Source organism: Aplysia californica, unplaced genomic scaffold, assembly GCF_000002075.1.
Source record: "Aplysia californica isolate F4 #8 unplaced genomic scaffold, AplCal3.0 scaffold00006, whole genome shotgun sequence".
Lineage (NCBI taxonomy): Eukaryota > Metazoa > Mollusca > Gastropoda > Aplysiida > Aplysiidae > Aplysia > Aplysia californica.
Window position 1 is genome coordinate 1,501,429 of NW_004797276.1, and position 20,120 is coordinate 1,521,548.

Genomic DNA, 20,120 nt, shown 5'->3' on the forward strand with positions numbered 1-20,120 from the left:
GTCAAAACGCTGGAAGATGGAAATTAACGTGGCGAAATGCGAATACTCTTTTTTCACGACACGGAACCGTGAAATGTCCTGGCGCACTCAGCTTACAATGGGAGATGAGGAGGTGCCCTATAACAAAACACCTACCTACCTTGGCGTGACCTTTGATTGCAAGTTAACATTTAAAGAACATATAAATAAATTAAAGAAAAAACTGGCCCCACGAGTCAATCTCCTCCGCAGGCTCTCCGGCACAGACTGGGGATGCAGCATAGAAGATCTACGTATGGTGTACATCGCGTACATCAGATCAGCCATCCAGTATGCCCACGCAGCCTGGTTCCCAGCAATGGCGAAAACAAATCGTGAGACCTTAAATGTTGTTCAAAACTCGTCAGCCAGAATAATTACCGGGTGCACAAGAGACTCAAATGCAATGCTGCTCACAAACGAAGCTGGCCTGATCCCACTTGAGGTTAAGTCTACCATTGCAACTGCTGTGGCATACGAGAGAGCAAGAAGAGTCCCAGAAGACAACCCGATCCGTGCCTCAGCTGAAGGAACATCAAAAATACGCTTAAAGTCCATCAACAGTTGGAGGGAAGTGGGCCGACAGAGCTCTAATAACGCAGGACTAGAACATCTAATCCGAGAACCCCTGCAGCCAGTGAGTACAACTCCCCCGTGGAAGACCCCCTGCAACCTCACAATCAACTCAAAACTTGCAGTGTCTACGACAAAAACAGATCCACCTAATATGCGACGTGAAGCAGCTCTCGAGACTGCGCCGATTGCCTACGTCCGACCTCGATATCTTCACTGACGGCCATGCCACCGACGGCTACAGGTTATGTGGAGGAGGATACTGGTGTTTAGACAAATCTTCTGGGGAGGAAACATGCGTATCCGTGCCCGCGGGACTATACGGAAGCAGCTACCGAGCTGAAACTACTGCCCTGCTCCGCGCACTGCAATGGCTGGAAAAACAACCACGTTCTCAAAGAATCCACATCTTCACAGACTCCCAGTCAGTTGTTCAACACTTAATGTCCGGAGTGACTGCAGTTCGTACTGACATAGAGGACAAAATGTGGATCACTATCTGCCAATGCTGTGAAATCCACGGACACCTTCACATGCAATGGATACCAGGACATTGCAACATCTACGGGAACGACAGAGCTGACGCCCTGGCCAACAAGGGAGGCCGCCTTGACCAGTCCAACACTCCAGTCGATATTGCGTCAGCAAGCTCGTGCATCTCGCGCTACATCATTGCCCACGCATGGGAGAAAGCGCGAGTGCACGACTCCGTTGGGGGAAAGGTGAAGCCACCACCGGAGAGGGACAAAGAGAAGGACCTTACGGGGGGAAGCACATCGAGGCCCACTTATGGAGAACAACGCGAGACCGGGCCCGGATGTACTCTGGACGAGGCCACAAGAGGTTTCCGCTTACCTGTCTGCCTGCGGCAGACTGCCGCCCTCCTGACGGAGGCCAGCCAGAAGAAGAAGAAGAAGAAGCTGTCAGCTTTTGGAAATTGAAAAAAAGGGAAGGGGGCTTTAGTAATATAGCAATACCGCGTTCTCTTCTTAGTCAAAAGATTCCTGGATCAAAACCTGCCAGCGATGAAAAAATATTATTATCTATGTTCTCTTTTGTCCTCCTTTCCTTTTCTCTAGTCCTGTCCTGGCCATTTGCCTTCAAAATCTGAAAGCAGCTGCCTGAAGGTAAGGGGCCCTATGAAGTAATAAAATAGGTCACAAACATAAAAATAATTTGCACTGCAAGTTGAAGAAGGTAGGTTGAGTGGCGTGTATAGATAACAGTAGTGAAGGGGGATAGCCACCTGGTAAGTATGATAACATTGCCTAAAATTTATTTGAGGTAACCAGATTTGCTGGAAATTTGAACAGGGTTAAAGGAAGCTGCAATGCACAGAATAAAGAGGGGGGAAAAAGTAGGGATTTGAAATTCTTTTGTATCATCAGGAATATCGTGTTAACCAGAATCTATTGTATCTCCATACAATGTATTAGAAGGGAAGTTTCTATGTTTGGATGTGACGGGACAACATTTACTGAAAGTACAAAATCATTAGAGTGAAGAAAAAAAAGTTAAATACAAAAGAGTAGAAACAAATTTATTTAACCCACACAAACACACAAAATCTCTTTGGTATGATCTATCATTTATGAACAGGCTCAACACCCTACGCAACACAAAATATTTAATTTTGCAGGCACACTGTGGAGTATTGGAAGTCTATCTTTAGTAAGGCTGGACCATTGGTTAATCTTTCGTACAACAAAAATACCAGATATCAACAGCATTTGAGAAAGAAAAAAAATTACCATAGCCTCTCATAGATGGTAATAAATTATAAGATAAACTTCATTGTTCCACGCCGAAAATTTATGGCAACGATCATCAACTATTAGCAAAAAAACGAAATAGAAACAACTAAAGGAATGAATACATAATTTTATAGTCAAAAGTTCTGGTATGGTAAAGTAAGTATATGTGTAATATACTTTGAGTTGAAAATAGTCTATAACAATCATAAGCCCTCATGGCATACTGAATACCACAGGCAAATTCAAACCAGTGAAAAACAAGAGACAAAACAGAATTCCATTTAACACACCATGCATGACAGTAATTCTTTTAAAATAAACTGTAATTTTTTTGTTTAGGGCCTATTTTGAAAATGAATTTTGAAACGTTAAATGAAATAGTAAAGGCCACCCACTATTATTTTTACATAAATATAATTTGTTGATAGCCGAGTTTCCACACACCAGTCCACTAATGCTAGCACAATATCTGTATCTTCACTTTTTTTTCTGTAAGGATCCTTCATAAACTAAAGCTTATTGACAGAAAAATTTTAAAAGTATAGTCTTACTGACAGTCAAAATTGTGGTAAACATGTTAAGAAATTAAGAAAAACTTTCAACTAAATCCAAACTCTTAAACTACTCCCCACAAATTTAAAATAAGGTTGTATATTTTCTAGCGAAACCAATAAAGGACAAGAAAAAGCATCTGTTTCATAACTTATTAAAATTATTTAAAGCGGTGAAGGACAGGACATACTCGAGTATCATAGTTTCTACTGGCCTTTTCCACATAAATGCATAATATACAAGGGGGAAAATACATAGCACAGATAAAAAAGTAAGTGATAAAAATGAATATCAGCCCCTTTGAAAGCACACTGGTCTTTATGGTCATGGATAGGTCCACATCTCATATAACAGAGAAAAGAAATACAATATCAAAATGGTTGTGATCATGATATAAATACGCTTTAGACATCTAAAATTGAAAACAAAAATGTTTCTGCAGAAACACAACAAAGAGAAGCCCATTGACACAATGCTGCTGATATATAACTGAAAAATAGCTGGAAGACAAAAAGAGGTTAGGGACAGAAAAGCCTGAAGAGCTACCAAAAATTGACACTTGAAAATAACCTCAAACAATAGCCCATTTTAAGTAAGTTTCATGACTTTCTTTTAAAAAAGTATTTGAATCAAGAATTCCAAACATTTGTCAAAGTAAATAAATCATGTTTGAAAGGTTGTGCAAGGAACTCTGTAAAAAAAGTAGATTATGACTTGAAAAAGGTGAAGTAAATAAACTCAGTGAATATAATGTCAGGAGACCAGAGACTGCAATTTTTAGTTCAACCTGAAATTACATAGATTATAACAGAAACAGGGGGAAAAATGTAAGAACTTTCGTCATAACATCAGCACATAAACAGCATAGCATTCAAGATTGCATTTGTACATGACCAACATTCACACATTGATAGAAGTCAAAAGTAAAACATTCCATCACCTACTCTATTCCACTCAAAACTTCTTGGCAATCATCAATAACGAAGGCAAATTGTTCTCACAGCAAATGCAGCTCTTCATACCTGATGTTTTCCATACTCTCTGAGTAAAATTGAACATTAGAGGAATAATCTTTACTGTCAAAAGGGACTCTTGACATTCAAGAATGTCACTGCTCATAAACTGTCTTACGTGCCTCCTACTTCCAAAAGATTTTTTTAGAAGTGGTCAGTAGCAGCATAGGGACTACAGTGGCAAAGAAACATGGAGTTTCCACTTTTTAAACCCAGGTTTACCATTTGAAAGTACGGTGCATAAAAAAGGCACTTGATTTGCATGATAAAGTCTGAGGACATCTTACTGTTAAGCATTTCCCCGAAAAAAGTAAATGTAAGCAATGGCCGCTCCGCATAACAGCTTAAAAATACTCATAGGCTAACATGCTTTTGTATGTATTTAGCAATCAAAATGTCATTAGATCTTCATTGTTGCTACCTCTGTCATAGACATTTGGAGACAATGACGTAGAGGTATACGAAAAGTCACTCAAATCTGCAGCTCTGTCACTATTTAATTCTCGGAGACACAAATGTTCATGGTCAAAATTGTGTGAATATTTTCCCCAGTCAAACTGTTTTGGCACAAGGTCAACTCCATCGAAAATAGAACCGATGCCTTGCCTTATACGCAGGGTGGGGTGCAATTCGAATGGAATGTCGGAGACAGGAGAAAGTTGGTGACGATGCAATACAGTTTGTTGAGTGTCAGCAGGAGTCAGGCTCACACTGTTGAACATTGATGGTCCAGAAAGCACGACGCATCCTCCATTCAAGACATTGTCATATGATGGAAGGTCACTGGACACCTATGAAGACAAATAAATGAATACTTCAGTAACAAGAAAAATGCTTCTTGATCTTTGTTTATGGTAATAAAATTGTTGTTATAATTTAATTTGGATATTGAAGCCCCTTTAAAAACTTAAAAAGGAGAAGATTTTTAAAGGGTGCGCACACCCCGAAAGTCCCGATTCAGCTCAAAACTACGGATTTTAAGTTGTAGGCATTTTTAGCTTCTACAGCCTTTCTTACAACTATTTTATCGCATAAGAACCCACCATATCCTTATTGCTTCCCATACCGGGCATGTTTGTCACCACCATTTCCTCATAAAGTCCATCTTTCATTTTTCTTTATCGCCCGTTTTCTTGAAACGTGGTTTTTCTATTACATTCTCTTTTTAGTAACTTCACCATTTTTGATCCAATCTTCATGAAATTTTCACAGAAAGAAGAAAAGACGTAATACTAAAAATTTGTATTTTGTTTTAGTAAGGGGTTTTACAGCACTCGCAACTGCATAAAGTCATATGAGCACACGAAACAAGTTTTTTTTCTCCACAGTTCATTTCTTGGCTGATACAGGTCAATATTTCTATTTAAAATTGTTAAAACGCTAAAAATAGAGGGTAAATAGACTTCAGATTTAAATTTTAAATAACTTTTAAAATAACACTTTAAAAATTCAAACAATCTATTTTCTAATTTTCCATAAAGGCTAGATCTACTGGCCTTCATAAAATCTGAAATTCTGCTGGGAACAACGACAGAAAAAACATCTTTCAATTTTTTTGCATTAAAAATATTTCCTTCGGGTCTCTCCGAAGTCTAGACATTCGGTTAAAATGTGTCAAATGGTAAAATCTGTGTCGTATCCGACACAGAACGGCTTCTCTTCTCCTTGAAGGAGGTATTTGTGTGTTAGGGCCGTGTGTCCGATGCGTAATTGTAAAAATTTGTGTGATGAATTATTGATATATGGAATAGGTTTTTGTTACTGGAGTTTGGAGTATGGATTTTCACAAATTTTTTGCAAACGTGAATACTATCTCAGGAAAAAATTCACGATAAAAAATTTCTAGTACGTTTAGGAAAAATTAATCACACAGATTTGTAGTTATTGTTTGCCAAGATGCATACCAAAAACCCAATTTATTTCCATGAAAAATAAGTGCTGTATTAACTACATAAGACATGTCAACAAAATCCAATATGGCTGCCATACCCATGGAAGCAATTTTTTTTCTCAAATTTGATTGTGGATTTTAAGACTCCTTACTACGCTTGTTATATGTATGATATTTGGTAACATTTGATCCAGTAATAAGTGAGACAGCCTTCAGCTGCCACACTCCCCCCCCCCCCCCCCCCCCCCACCAAGTAAAACATTTATAAATTTTCTAAAAACCCCTTTGTGACCTTTGCTGTCAGTAACACATGGCAGTAACCTATTTTTTCACCACCCTTGTTTAACATTCGAAGTGAAAAGCAGTTGAAATGGAATCATATGTGTCTGGGGACAATGAACTCTCAAAATGGATTAAAAAATAAGTAGACCAGGAAAGAAACAGGGCATCAAAAGTCATTGTCTTTTATCTCTGGATGTGAAAAGTTAGAGATAGATCTATTCCTTGAACAAAAAGAACAAACTAAAATTCCTGGTTTAATCCGGAAGAATGAATTTTAAATTCATTGTCCGTAAAAAAAAAAGGTTTGGAAATATAACCCTTTCAAGTTATCTTATAAAGCCTCACCACATGAAAATATATCTAGAGCCAGAAAAGAAAATGGGACAAATTCTAGTGATATACAAACCTGGTGGTATGTTGGTGGAGCATTTGGACCACTGTTCTTTGGAAAGTCCTGGGCACAAACTGTTGTTCTCTCACTGAGTGTTTGGCCCACAAGCAAATATCCATCATCTTCGGCATCTGCTCCATGAGGTCCAGATGCGTTAGGCTGATTACTGGCCTCTTCATCCTCATGGTGAAACCAAACTTGTCTCCTTAATTTATCAAAGAATCCTGACATCACTGTGATGCTAGCTGGTATTTATAGTTAAGGAGTCAGCAAGTCTATGGAGAATCGGCATATTACAGTCCAATTTTGCCAAGCAGCAGCACAGGGCTGACTAAATAGGTAGATGCACTAAACAAGTTCTACAGTCCAATCTGCTCTAATGACCACCTGTCCAAGACAATCATCTGGACAAATGACCACTTCTAATCCCCCTTCCCAGCTTAAAAAAAAAATTATACGAAAATGACCCTGTCTAAGAAGGTAAGCTGTCTGAGATGGCCACTTTTCTCTTAGATATAGGTGGTTGTCTTGGACAAGTCTGACTGTATTTCCATAGTAAGGAAATAATCTGGTATACCACGTACATCTTCTAACATCTGTAATTAGTCATTGCTTTCTTTTTATTTGCTTTGTACCTCTACCTATAAAATAGATGCCATCTGATAAGAAGAACGGGACGAGCTTGCATGTTAGCTGCTCCTGTCTATCCTCAATAAGGTTTTACTGTCTTTATATTTTTAAAAAATTGAAGGATAGTATGCAGAAAACATCATGTTGTAGGAGGCCAAAACTAGTTCTCCCCCTCTGTTTTTCCCTTTACTATTTTTGCCTGTTTACCTTGCTCTTTTTCTGCATTACATAGCCATTTTCGTGTTGAAATGAATCTGTTCACTCAAACAAACCAAAAGTAGAGAGTATTGGTATGTGTAGACTCTTTGCGCTGCATCCAAAATCATGAATTTGATATCCACCTTAAGATGTTTATTTTCATTTTACTGCATATCGGTCCACTGCAATTTTATAGCCCACCCAGCCCTACTCCTAAATTTTATAAAACTTTTCTCAAGATGTAAACCATTCATAATCACACTCAGCACCAGAGTGGAGAATAATGCACCTAATTTATAGGGACCAATATTTGTGACTATTAATGTCAGTCCTATCTTCCTTTGCTCCATAAAGCCCCAGGTGAACAAGCCTTGAAGTTTTTAAAAATTATTTTTACACCACAAAGCTTCAATCAAAGTGCAATGAACTCATCTTAGAATCAAAAGGTAAGAATTAAATATATGCACGCCAATTTTTGTTATTGTTTGGCTGACTGAAGAATTGAAAAAACTCACCATCTCTAATCAGAGGCCATATGAAAAAGATTTCTGATTATTGTTTAAGTTTTGAAAAAGTGAACAAATGTATTTTAGTATTTTTTAACATACAAAAAAAATAATTTTTTTGCATGAACAACTTACATGTATATATGACTATCTTTATAATACACAAGAAACAGAAATCAGTTTATCAGTTTGATCCCAAAGGAAGAATGTTCTTCTGCCAAAAGCATTTGTGCGTGCGTCTAGACGCCTAGAGAAAGGTACTTAAAGTCACCCAAGACTGTTTCGAGCTACAGGCTGATAACGCCAAAAATCACTTTTTGGACCAAAATCGGTTTTAAAAAAAAAAATAGATCCACCATTTTTTTTACAGTGTGCTCAAAGGGTTTTCATTGATTTGACTTCTAAATATTTTACTTTGAATTATTTTGAGGGTAGGGTATAATATACACAAATAATGGAAACTGCTTTTAAAAGGAGTTAAAATCTATTCTTGAAGCACGTTTTCTCTTCCCTTCTATGTTTAACCATTGAATTCCATTCATGATATTGATGTCAACTGAATGCCAAATTGGACATGAATTTTCCATGAATAAATACATTTAAAAAATGGTTTTAAAAAAGTTTGTATGTGTTCTCACATGTTAAACTTAAAAGCTCATTTTCTCAAAATTCTATCGTTTTACCCTACCTCGCGCTGGATCGATAACAACATAACAACAACCCTACCTCGCAAAATGTGCAATATCTAAAAAAAACTGTCGGTACTTGAAATATCTTTAAAAAATTCAAAGACCCCTGTGTTCAGCATTTATTTTCCTATAAGGTACAACCCTTAACTCAAAATGGTCAAAATCCGACTTTTGGTACCTTTCTTTAGGCACACATACATTTGTCAAACCACCAGCTCCATTTGACCAGGAAAGAGATCCTATATATATAAAAAAGAAAAGCAACAATCTTTACTACACATGAAAATAAACAACAACTCTGAAACTAATTTTGCACTTCATGGTGTTCTTATGAACTTTTCTAGAAACTTCTTTGAGAACAAAACAAGTTTGTGGCATTCTACAACTTAATAAAAGGATACAAAAAATACTCCATCAGGAAAAAGGTTCAGCAGAAGTTGTCCAAATTTATTATTTCAAGTGGCTGATCAGCTTGAAAGTCGCAACCCTCAGAAGTTGATGGCATCAATCCCATCAGTTACTCTGTAGTTGTGAAAGTCTGGTAGATAGATGAAAATTCTGGTTATGCTGAGACAAAAAAGAGGATAGGATTAGATATTATGTGGTGCACCAAAGGGAGAGAGTTGAACACTACTTACTAGAACAGTGAATATTCGATAGATACCAAATGTTGCTTATGAATTTTTAATGCAAGAGAAAAAAAAACCATACATATATATATATATGAGGTGTGCTGACTAATGAGTTACTTTTCGCAAATCCACAAATGGAGATATTGGCCAGAAGTCAACACTAGGGTCGAATTTGCAGATTTTCTATTGATGCCATATTTTAAAACTATAACATGCTTTTTATTATTTCATACTTATAAATTGTACACAATTCACCTATGCGCCTATTTCCACAAGGCTGGAATCTGAGAAGTAACTCATTTTGTCAGCATACTTCACATATGGTTATTGAACAACACACATAGTGACTCCACACTTTCAAGTGTCAGTGAAGTTTCGTTTCCTCAAAATTGCACAGCACTAATAAGTGTTCCATTGTCTAAGCTAAAAGTAAAATACAAATTTTGCCCTTTTACTTTTACAACAACTCATACTAACAACAGTAATAAGTTTAAAAAAGGAAAAAAACCAATAGGTCCACTTATTCATGAGCCAAGACAGAATACACACAAGAGGTTTGTCACTTTCATCGGAATATGATTTTCTGCAAATAACACATTCTTTAGGTATTAACAAAAATATGCTCTTATGTGAGTGCGCTATTACATTAAGCCAATGTTGAACTGAAGGGGAGTTATCCATAGCAAGTGCAGTTTCCTTTACGGAAACCTGTCCCAATGAAATAACCCCCCCCCCCTCCCCCCAATATATTCCACTATAATGTAAAATGGAAACCATCTTAACTTGGACATAGACTTCCCTTACCTTCCAAGGGTTTTGATCTGTCGAAGACAGAAAGTGCTTTTCTCACTCAATCACACTTGAAACAAAACTTTCTAAACTTTACGCCACACCATCAGGCCAGGAAGGGTTTGTCAGGGTGCTATAGGAGAGAAATCTCACTATTGTTTGACTTCAAAGGGGTCAAGTAGCATGCGAGCACGAAACTTTCTTTGGTAGCCAGAGGGGGAAAATTTGACTATTGCTTGCTGCCTTCTTGTGATATGCATCTGGCTAGAGTGGTTGTCATACTTCAAGTTATTAAATTAAGTTGTTATTTTGAGCCAGTGTTTACATATGTCACATCATCTGCCATTGATAGGAACTAATATCTAAAGCACTGGCCTCCAGGCAGCTTTTGAAGAACCATCAAAGCATTAAAGAATCTAAAATATTAGAATGGCATGCTCAAGAGAAAGTATGTGTGTGTGTGTGTGTGTGTGTGTGTGTGAGTGTATGTGTGTGTGTGTGTGTGTGTCTGTGTGTGTGTGAGAGAGAGAGAGAAAGAGAGAGAGAGAGAGAGAGAGAAAGAGAGAGCGAGAGAGAGAGAGAGAGAGAGAGAGAGAGAGAGAGAGAGAGAGAGAGAGAGGGAGGAGCTCAAATAGAAAAACAAAGTGAGTAGTTGGTTTACCTATCCTTTTCACTGCCAGTGAGAGAAAGTTTTTGCCTTGTTGAGACATCAAAACAGGAAACCGTGGGCTCCTTTTATAAAGAATTAATGTACAAGGCAACTGTTCTACCAATGGTGCAATTTCCACATGACCTGAACAGCAATATCCATTCCCAATTTCCCTCACTTTGGCTTGGCGAGGCCCGGACCAGCTGTCTAATAATTAGTCGGTTGAATGCAAGAGCTATGCCTACTATGCCTTTAATATCATCAGTTAAACTGAAGATGCTTATTGGCTATGATTATGAGAACCAACACTACATTGAAAGATGGTAAAAGTGAATCCCCGACTCATGGGGCTCTAGTATTCATTAATTTCAAAAGATTAATTTCAGACCAACCGCTTGCAATTGGCCTCCTAGACTCTATATATAATATATATTTTTTTAGACCATTTTAAATACCATCCTAGGGCGAAGTTTGGACATTTTATAGACAATTCTAATGATTGATGTGAACCACCTTGAATTTGAATCTGATCTCCTGCTGTGGGTGCTGTCAATGAAATGAGCTTGTCCTGAGCCCTGAAGTGTGAAGTTTTTGTAAGTTGAGTAGTACGGACAACTACCACCACAACAATCACACAGTCCTTTTTAAACTGTCCGCCCGCCACGAATGGCCAGGGACTGGCTCTCTGCATTGAGCAATTTTGTCTCATACCTTGTCCCATAAGGCCTCTCTACTCTATGTCTTTTAAATCATCCTCGCAAAACCACAGTTCCAAGGAAAAGTGAACAAATGTCAAGTGGTGCTTGTTTCACTTCCATCAGTTCCAAGCAAAATGAGTTGTTTTATGCTGGATCGGTTTCCGATATTAACGTAGAAACGATTTTGCTTTTGTCCATTTGGAACTAGTGATTTAGTAATACTAATACTGGACGTGTCATCTCTTGATTCAGAGATTGACGTGTAATGACCCTCCATCTTTCATGGTCGCAAGCAGCTGTTTGCACATTCTGTCATATCCAGGCCAATCCACCGTCTTATGTTGTCCATCCATGCTATTCTTTTGCCTTCCTCTGGCTCTCCTGCCTCACATCTTTCCTTCAATCACCTCTTTAACAATGGCCTCGTGCCGTTTTAAGTGGCCATAGTATTATATTTTTCTACATTTTATTTTGTTCAGCAGGGTATGTCTTATGTGTAGAAATCTGAGTGATAATAATTTAATATATAGCAAAAATTTGGTTCTGTGCAGAGAGCCTGCTTTAAAAGGCAGTCTATCATGCTTACCCGGGATGTTATTAGCCAGAGACCACTGTGTAAACCGTGCTACATTTATCGGAATTATACAGTGGAAACCAATATAACAGGTCCGGTAATAACAGGGATGTTTAAATCCCCGTTTTTTCCTACTCTTTGTCTCTATTGAAAGTTATCGGCAATAACAGGGCCTCATCGGAGCCTAACCGGTTATAGCAGGGACAAAGGCTCGTTAACAATGTGTAAAAAGTAAGAGAGAGAGAGAGAGAGGACGACCGGTCGGCCTAGATCTAAGCCTACTTCTTTCATTATGTCACCAAAGATGTCAAGCGCAAGAGAAAATGCCTTTCAATTGACAAAAAATACGAAATATAAATAATCCAGACTGTTGACAAAAAGCAAGCTCCACTGCACAGATTTGTCGTCAGTTCAACATTCCACAAGGGTCGATTCACACCATTATCAAGGATAGAGAGAAGATAGTGGCAGCATACTCCAATTGAAAGTTTGCTCTGGATCGAAAGAAGATAATAATAATAATAATAATAGATAGCATTTGTATAGCGCATATCCCCGCTCAGCAGCAGGCTCTATGCGCTTTACACTATATTATTACCCCAGCAGACCATAGAACACTCCGAAACATTCTAAGCTTCCCGGGAAGCATACAGTGCAAGCAGCCGATTAAGCGCTCAAACACTAACAAACTGACAAGATTTTTCGCTGTCTATAGGCGGGTACCCATTCCCACTTGGGTGAAGTGAGGAAAATTCGTGTAAAGTGCCTTTCCCAAGGACACAACGTCGGGCCCTTGACGGGATTCGAACCCACGACCTTACGGTTGAGAGTCCGAGAGCCTAACCACTAGATGAGACTACCCGATGCAGATGCTGTGGACCAAGCTTTTCTGATGTGGTTTAAGGAGGCAAGGAGAAAGTTGGTGCCAAAACCCCTGTTCATGGGTACTTGTGGCTAGGGAAACTACCCATGAATAAGTTAGATTAGTCCACAAATGCTCACTTTCCTTGCATTTCGGATTTAACAGGAATCGGATATAACAGGACGTTTTCTCTACTCCCACAATCCCTGTTATATCAGGTTTCCTCTGTATAATCTGGTTTTCGCCCCAGCCCCAACGATAACTGTGGGGGTTTTGGCTCAACTGCTTAATTTTGTCGAAACAAATACTTTCTGCTGCGCATGCCAATATGTTTGTTTGACGTGCGGTGAGCAAAGCATCAAATGTACTTTAAATGGTTCTATAGTAAACACAGGTGGGCATGCCTCCCTGAACCCCCCCCCCCAAGTTTTTATTAGGTCAGGAGGGGGGCACACCCCCCCTGAAACCTTCCCCCTTGTTAAAACTACGTGAAATATTACTGCTCATTTAGTACTTAAACATAGTAGCCCAGCAATAGCAGTACATCCCTCAGTTTCATAAAGATAAAACATCAATACCGAGGAGTAAGCCTATTTTAAAGTCAGTATCGATATGTGTCACGACGTGCTGGAATCAGGCACTCGTCAATTTTTGGGTATATATTAGGTAGCGTAAACATGGTGTCGCGGGCACTCGCGGCCTTCCGGGCGCGTGGTATCGATGAAATCGGGGTAATTCAGATAGCTGTTACTTCGCTCTTTCACTATCAAACACTAAATGCTGTACACCTTGTAAAAGTTCAGCTTTTCCTTGTTATATGGTGTAAGTTGTTTATATGTCCCATTATTAGGAGCTGGAGAATCGCCGTGGAAAGCGAAAACCCTCGCGGTTGGAACGCGTGGTCGGCCGGTTAAAAAACTGACACGCGTGCATTTAAATGTTTTGCGGAAAGATAGAGGATTAAATACCGTATTTTCATTGGCGGAGATCTGTAGAGCTTTAGACAGGCTTTCCCGTGGTTTATTTTTGGCCTTAGATGGAGGCGTTTAATTAGAAAGCCTTTAAAAATGCCATCAAAAGTTTTCAAAGATCCATTTTTTTACCCGAAATATGTAAAATACCGGCTCAAAAAAGGTACCAATAGAAAGATCAGTTTATTTTCTATTAGAATAAAGTAATCGGCTTGGAATTATTTTTCATCAATCCTTCCGTGAAACTCGGAAAGCATGTTACCCCCACGAGGGAGCGCTCGGTACACTACAGTATAGAGCTGACTTGCTCGCCGCGGGGGTTCGGTGGGGCGCCGGCCGGGTCAGCGTTGTGTTTTTGTCAAAATAACAACAGATCATTGTGTTTGAGGCGATAAAATATTGATTTATAATGATCTTACAGTCTTGAAAAAAATTAGTCTCCATATCTCTATGTTATAGTGATTGTACTAGACTCTGTTTGTAAATGTTTGGTGCACTTGGTACTCTTTTATTATCTGTCAAACATGGGGTTGCAGCCAGTGAGGGACTTAACAAATTTGATCAAATTTTAAACAGCTACCATTTTCTTAAAAATTGACTGAGAGGAAAAAGAATGTATTGGTGTCATCTTAAAGGAAGTTCATTTGCCTTGCATTTGATGAAAAAAATATCCATTTATCTTGAATAGAAGTTGAGATGTTTGCGATTGAAAGAGGCGGGGTCGCCAGGTTTCAGAATTAAAATTAAATTAGCGAGAAAATGGCTGCCAACGTTTGGTGACTTCCATAGCTCAAAAGTCCTCGAAAACTGCAAATTTACATTTTTCGAGCCTTTAATCAAAGTTTTTCCATAAAATCCACACCCAAGAATGTTTTTCAATGGACATACAAAGTTACAAAGTGTTGAGTCAAAAAACAAAAATTCGGAAAAAAATTCCAAACTGGTATAAAATGCCTGTTTCTTCGATTTCATTAGTTTGATGAGCGCCTCACTCCAACTCTTAGGGCTAAACCAGGAGAATGCCCTAAGGGAGCTCTTTGGAAATTTGCCTTCCCGTTTGTTTACATAAAAGAAACAGAAGTGATTGCTAAGGACAAAAGTGGCCATAGAACATGCGACTAAACATAGAACGACGAATCTTCCTGATTGGCTGCTAATTTTAGTAATGTGATGTCATCACTACCTGGGATACCCACAGACTGTTTATATAAAGGCCGTGGAGAGGTACCAAAGATCGTGTATACACGATACAGTAGAGAATCTTTGTAGGTACCGTATGGCTTGACGTTTTGTCAATATCGATGTGTTTTGCATGGTAAAAATTCACACTTGCAGCTAACTGCAGCACGTCAGCAACGCTCTGGTGATGGAAGACGGCTTAGAATGTTGATGCTCAGAACTGTAAGAACGCTGATGCATGAAATTGAAACACGGTTAACGCAAAGACAATAAAGTGCGTTAAAATTGCAGTAAAGCAGCCCGGAGATTACCCGGGCCCGATAAACAATGCACAGAAGAGATAAGCAGCAGCAGCAGCATCAGAGCACTGCATCATAATAATCATATCACATTACCGGTACATCTCCTGGCAAAAACATTGCACCAAACGTCGTGCCACGGTAGGTATACACGATCTTTGGTGCCAAGCGGTTGGCTATGTTTAGATCATGTAGTCATGTGATTGGAGAGGTATCCCGCTCTGATGTCACACAAGACGGCCGCCTTACCTAAAAATTACTTGGCGCTTGTTCGGTAGTTCTCACCCCGCAATTGTTATTCACTGGTTTAGGCCCCAAAAGTGTGTGTGTGTGGGGGGGGGTTTAGGGGGGGCTTGCCCCCCTGACCTAATATAAATAAGGTGGGGGGTTTCAGGGGGGCATGCCCCCCTGAATTTTACCACAATTAAATGTTTTGCAGTTGTTAGGTTTTTTTGTTTTTTTTACTAATACACCCGTCTCGTGTACAGGTTTGATACTTTTTTCTAGTAGTATTTTGCATGCTGAACACGAATATGGCCTTCATTTTTACCGCAAATCAATAGTTACTGAGTTATTCATGTTTGAAAACAGAACTAGGACCAGTGGCGTAGTAATATTTGACTTACTTTTAACAACATGGGGGGTTTCAGGGGGAAATGCCCCCCTGAATTTCATAATGATTTGATGTTTTGGCAATTAGGATTAATATTTACATGAAAACAATTGATTTGCAAGGGTTTTAGTGGCCATACGTGTGTTCTGCAGCAAAAATTATGGCAGTTTAGCTTTTCAGTGCATCTGTGTGTGGGTGTAAAAGCAAAAATTTACTGTTAGATTTGATATCTTAGCTCGCCGCGAATCAAACGTATAGATCTAGTCTAGATGTAGATAACTAGGTCAGGCTCAAATAAGGGGGTGGGAACAACCGAAAAAACACCAATTACTTTGCGTCGTTCTATGTTTAGTTGCATGTGGCCATGTAGGCTAAGTGAACCCTACAACATTAACCAGTAATATTTTTCTGCCTTTTTTGTATTAGATATCTAAATCTTTGCTTTTTTTGTAAAGTGTTTTACGGCGCTCGCAACTGCATAGGTCATATGAGCGCGCGGGACACACCTAATATTTTCAGTTGGTAGGAAATTTTGAATTTTGCCCGGGTGGCGGCCGAAGCCTACTCTTATCGATTTTAGACCACCAAGGGATCTTTAACGTGCGCAACTTGGACACGGGCCCTCCGAGATTTTTCGCCCTTGTCCGAGAAGGCTAGGTGTAGATCTTTCCTACCAGAAGATCAGGGGTGTGGCAGAAAGACAGCAGTAAGGAGGAGCCAAGGAGTAGCAGTAGAAAGGCTGCAGAAAGAGTCAGGAGCCCAGAGGAGGGGGCAAAGGAGGTGAGGGGGTGGGGGCAGAAAGTAGAAATGAAAGCAGACAACAGAACATTGCTAGAGAGCAGAAAAGGAGGTGAAAGGAGACAATTTTAGAGAAGAAAATTTTTCGGTCGCTACCCGGATTCGAACCCGGGACCTTTGAATGAGAGGCCAACACCTTAACCTCTAGGCCATGAGAGCCCCCTATTAGATATCTAGAAAAAATACTAGATTCTAAATCTAGACTAGATAGATCTAGTCTAGTACATGATGGTTCCGTATCTACTTTAAACACCACGGCAGCCTAAAAAGTCGATTTTGGTATCCAAAACCGATTTTTCGATTTTGGACTATTTTAGTAGAGCAACATCTGCTTTATCGATTGGAAATATTTTCAAGTGTCCAAAACATCTATAAAGTGCTCACATATGCCATGTTTTTTAACATTGTGTTGTAATAGAATGGTATGAATTCGTGTTTTTGAAAGTTTTCTCAAAACTATGATTTTTTTAGGGGGGTGGGTCACCTTGGCAGAGATATTTCTAAAAGTACTCGTCGCAGCTGAATCCCACTTTGCATGAACTGTTTCTAGATAATATGTTTGCAACGTACTAAAAGATTATTGTGATATTGTAATAAGTCTTCCGTCAGTGTTAAAAAGATTGGCAGTATAACTCTGATTTGTGATCATTTTTTTGTCCAAGTATCGTATATAAATATATGACACTAAAAGGGCAGTTACAAGAAAAGTATGAGACTTAGGGTCTTAGGAAAGTAAATCTTTTGTACGTTGCAGGTTGTATATACACAAACACTGTGTGATAATATCAAGGCTGTATCAATTCAATCTTTTTCAGAATCCCTGCCAACAATTTGCACGAATTTTGGTCTGTCGAACCCTTTGCATCTAAAAAATTTAAAAAATTGACAGTGAAATCATATAGGGATAGTGTCTTTCTGTTTCTTGACCCATACTGGTTATTGGGAATCCCAGTACTCTTAATTTAGAGCCCAAACAAAAATTTTCATTTCAGCTGTACCAAAGATAGTACAGCCTACGGTAAGATGTTGCAGTGGCCCAATTTTGTGAGGCACATCGACTTGTAGCGCCACTAACGGCGAGCGTGCGACAGTATGTAAACAAACACGGCGAGAGACACGCAACGCTCATGCTGTCGGCACTACTGGCCAGTTTTGTTCAGCGATCGGCTGTTTTAATTCCAGAGGAAAAATCAAATGATTGTCTTTCTTCAGATTCCCAAAGGACGAAAAATGGAAAGACAATGTGACATTGATTTTTTAAATCTAGCGTGTCTAGATTAGTAGAGCTAAACTAGAGAGATCAGAGTCCAACCTGTAAGCTTTGTTTTCAATCTGCATCACGCGTCCATGACTATGACCATTACTTTGTACTCTGTACTTTGTTGTGTGAGGGCCCATTCCAGTCTAGCCGTCATTAAGTACGGCTAGCCTCTTCCTATAATTATTTAGAAATTGACCAAAACAAAGTTAAAAAATGATGTTAAAACACAAAAGTAAATTAATTTGGTTGTCTACAAAGATGCTACGGCTATTTAACTTTTAGAATCGAGCCGAACTACGCGGGTCGCCATTTTGTTTTGCCCGGAAATTCTCGCGCTACTCCTCTCTCTCTTTCTCTCTCTCTCTTTCTCTCTCTCTCTCCACTGCCCACAGACAAAATTGTACGCTGTTAGTAGGCTACAGTTGTAATGGAACGTTTGTTCACGGCACAGAATTCTACAATTTTTCTGTTAAATCACAGTGTAGAATTCTGTGGTTTAGGGTGAACGCAAAATTTGGTGAACGCGCACCGGGTGAGAATAGTCACAAGACTCGCCTGCACTATTCTCACTCCGGGTGAGAATAGAGGTGGCCAATTATTTAGATCTAGATATCTAGATCTAGATTCTAGGTTAGAATGGGGCTGGATTGTACTTTACCGGACCACCCGTCTCGGCCCGTGATTACTACGCACGCCTAGCCTAACTACGCACTCATAGTACTCTGCGTGCGGACAAAAGGTAGTTCCGCGGGCGACTTCGCGCACGCACAGCGAAGTCAGCGGCGACTGGCAAGGCGAGGTGAGCGAGAGGTGGTGGTTGAGAGTGGGCAGGGGATTTAAGTTAACTTTGGTGGACCACCATGTATCATACCAACAGTGGGGTGGGGGGTAAACTATAATAAAGAAAACACACAAAAATGCGAAACAAAAACATGAGCGGACATTCGTGTATACATATCAATGGGGGGGTTTCAGGGGGGCTAGCCCCCCTGGCAACAATAATTTAAAGACACTCACACACACATATATAAACAATAGCATGATAAGTCGCGAGCAGGGCCGATGGGGTTGCAGGTAAGATTATACTTTACCGGACCACCGGTCGGAACTACTTTCGCTGTGGCGCCCCTAGTGTAGTCCTAGGCCAAGCCAGCAGAGTTGCGAGCAAATAAGAATAGTGGACCACGTGATTAGATTGACCAATTAGCCTCAAACTCAAGGTGTCAGGGTCATGGGTCAAAGGGCACAGTGGCACGGTCGTGATGACTGAAAAACCCGGTAAGAGACGTCAGTCGATTGCTGGCAGTTGAAGAGTGACGATGTAGAAAACTGAGTAGGAGAGTGAGTAGGGGAGCTCGGAAACGAAGAACAGCGGGCCACTAGGCACTAGGGGCGCCACAGCGAAAGTAGTTCCGACCGGTGGTCCGGTAAAGTACAATCTTACCTAGAATGGGCCCTAAAAATAAAGTAGAATTAACTAGGACGCTCTCATAGTACTCATACTCTGCTCTAGGCCTAGGCTAGGCCTATCCAACAAGCACAGGGCCAAGCCATCGGGGCTCAGTCACACGCTCGCTGGGGGCGTGGCCTATTTTACGAGTGCTACGTTTTTTTTACAGAGGCAAAGAGTAGGCAGCTGCAGCATCTTACCGTAGGGTGTAGTATCTTTGGCTGTACCTATTTCCCCTCTAAGTAAGTTTTAGTATACTTAGACTTAGACTTAATAAATTAATACATGTGTATAGACTATAGTTAGTATCCTACCTGACGGCTGACGGGACAACATGATGAAAGCCAGCAGAAGAGTATTGTGAGACGTGTCTCTTGTGGATTGACTGAATCGACGCTGCAGTAGAACTATTTTGGTCTGGTAGCTGCTTTCCTTCGAGAGAAATCGAATGACGGGGAAATCCACAGAATATTCCGTGGGGAAATCTGAAATGCCAAACTGGTTATTTTTGTATACTTAGTGTTTTAAACACATTCTATTCCGAAGAGCTAACAATGTTTACATCCGGCTACGTTTCAGTATGATCAACATGTAGGCTAAGTAGATCCTATTGCTATCTCGGCTTTCTGTGATCTTACACTTAGCCTACAGAGACCGGTATTCTTCAGTCTTGGTTGTTACCATGCAAGTCAATATTTTTCTAAGTGGAAAAAAAAAAGAAATAATGAAGAAACACTTTTAGTGATGAGATTGGGAAGATTGAAGAATACCGGACCACTCGTACACTATTGCGCGAGAAAGTGGGGTTGGTGGGGCGGGTGGTTGGGGTGGAGGAGGGGGGAGGGGGG

General features: G+C 39.8%; 1 protein-coding gene and 1 long non-coding RNA gene across 3 annotated transcripts in view; one reads left to right on the plus strand and one right to left on the minus strand.

Moving 5' to 3' along the window:
* Positions 1 to 2,109: 2,109 nt before the first annotated feature.
* LOC118477472 lies at positions 2,110 to 19,812 on the minus strand. 2 transcript variants are annotated; one of them, XR_004858404.1, is made up of 4 exons: positions 19,587 to 19,812; positions 8,899 to 9,064; positions 6,490 to 6,719; positions 2,110 to 4,701 (listed from the first exon to the last, which is right to left on the minus strand). It is a non-coding gene; the product is annotated as an uncharacterized LOC118477472 (long non-coding RNA). The 2 variants fall into 2 exon arrangements; XR_004858402.1 differs by having other exon boundaries at positions 8,899 to 9,035; positions 19,587 to 19,811.
* LOC101854456 (SMC5-SMC6 complex localization factor protein 2) overlaps positions 19,443 to 20,120 on the plus strand; it is a gene marked incomplete in the record, with an annotated part of 29,075 nt that continues 28,397 nt past the window's right edge. The window contains 1 exon segment of the mRNA XM_005089434.2: positions 19,443 to 19,503.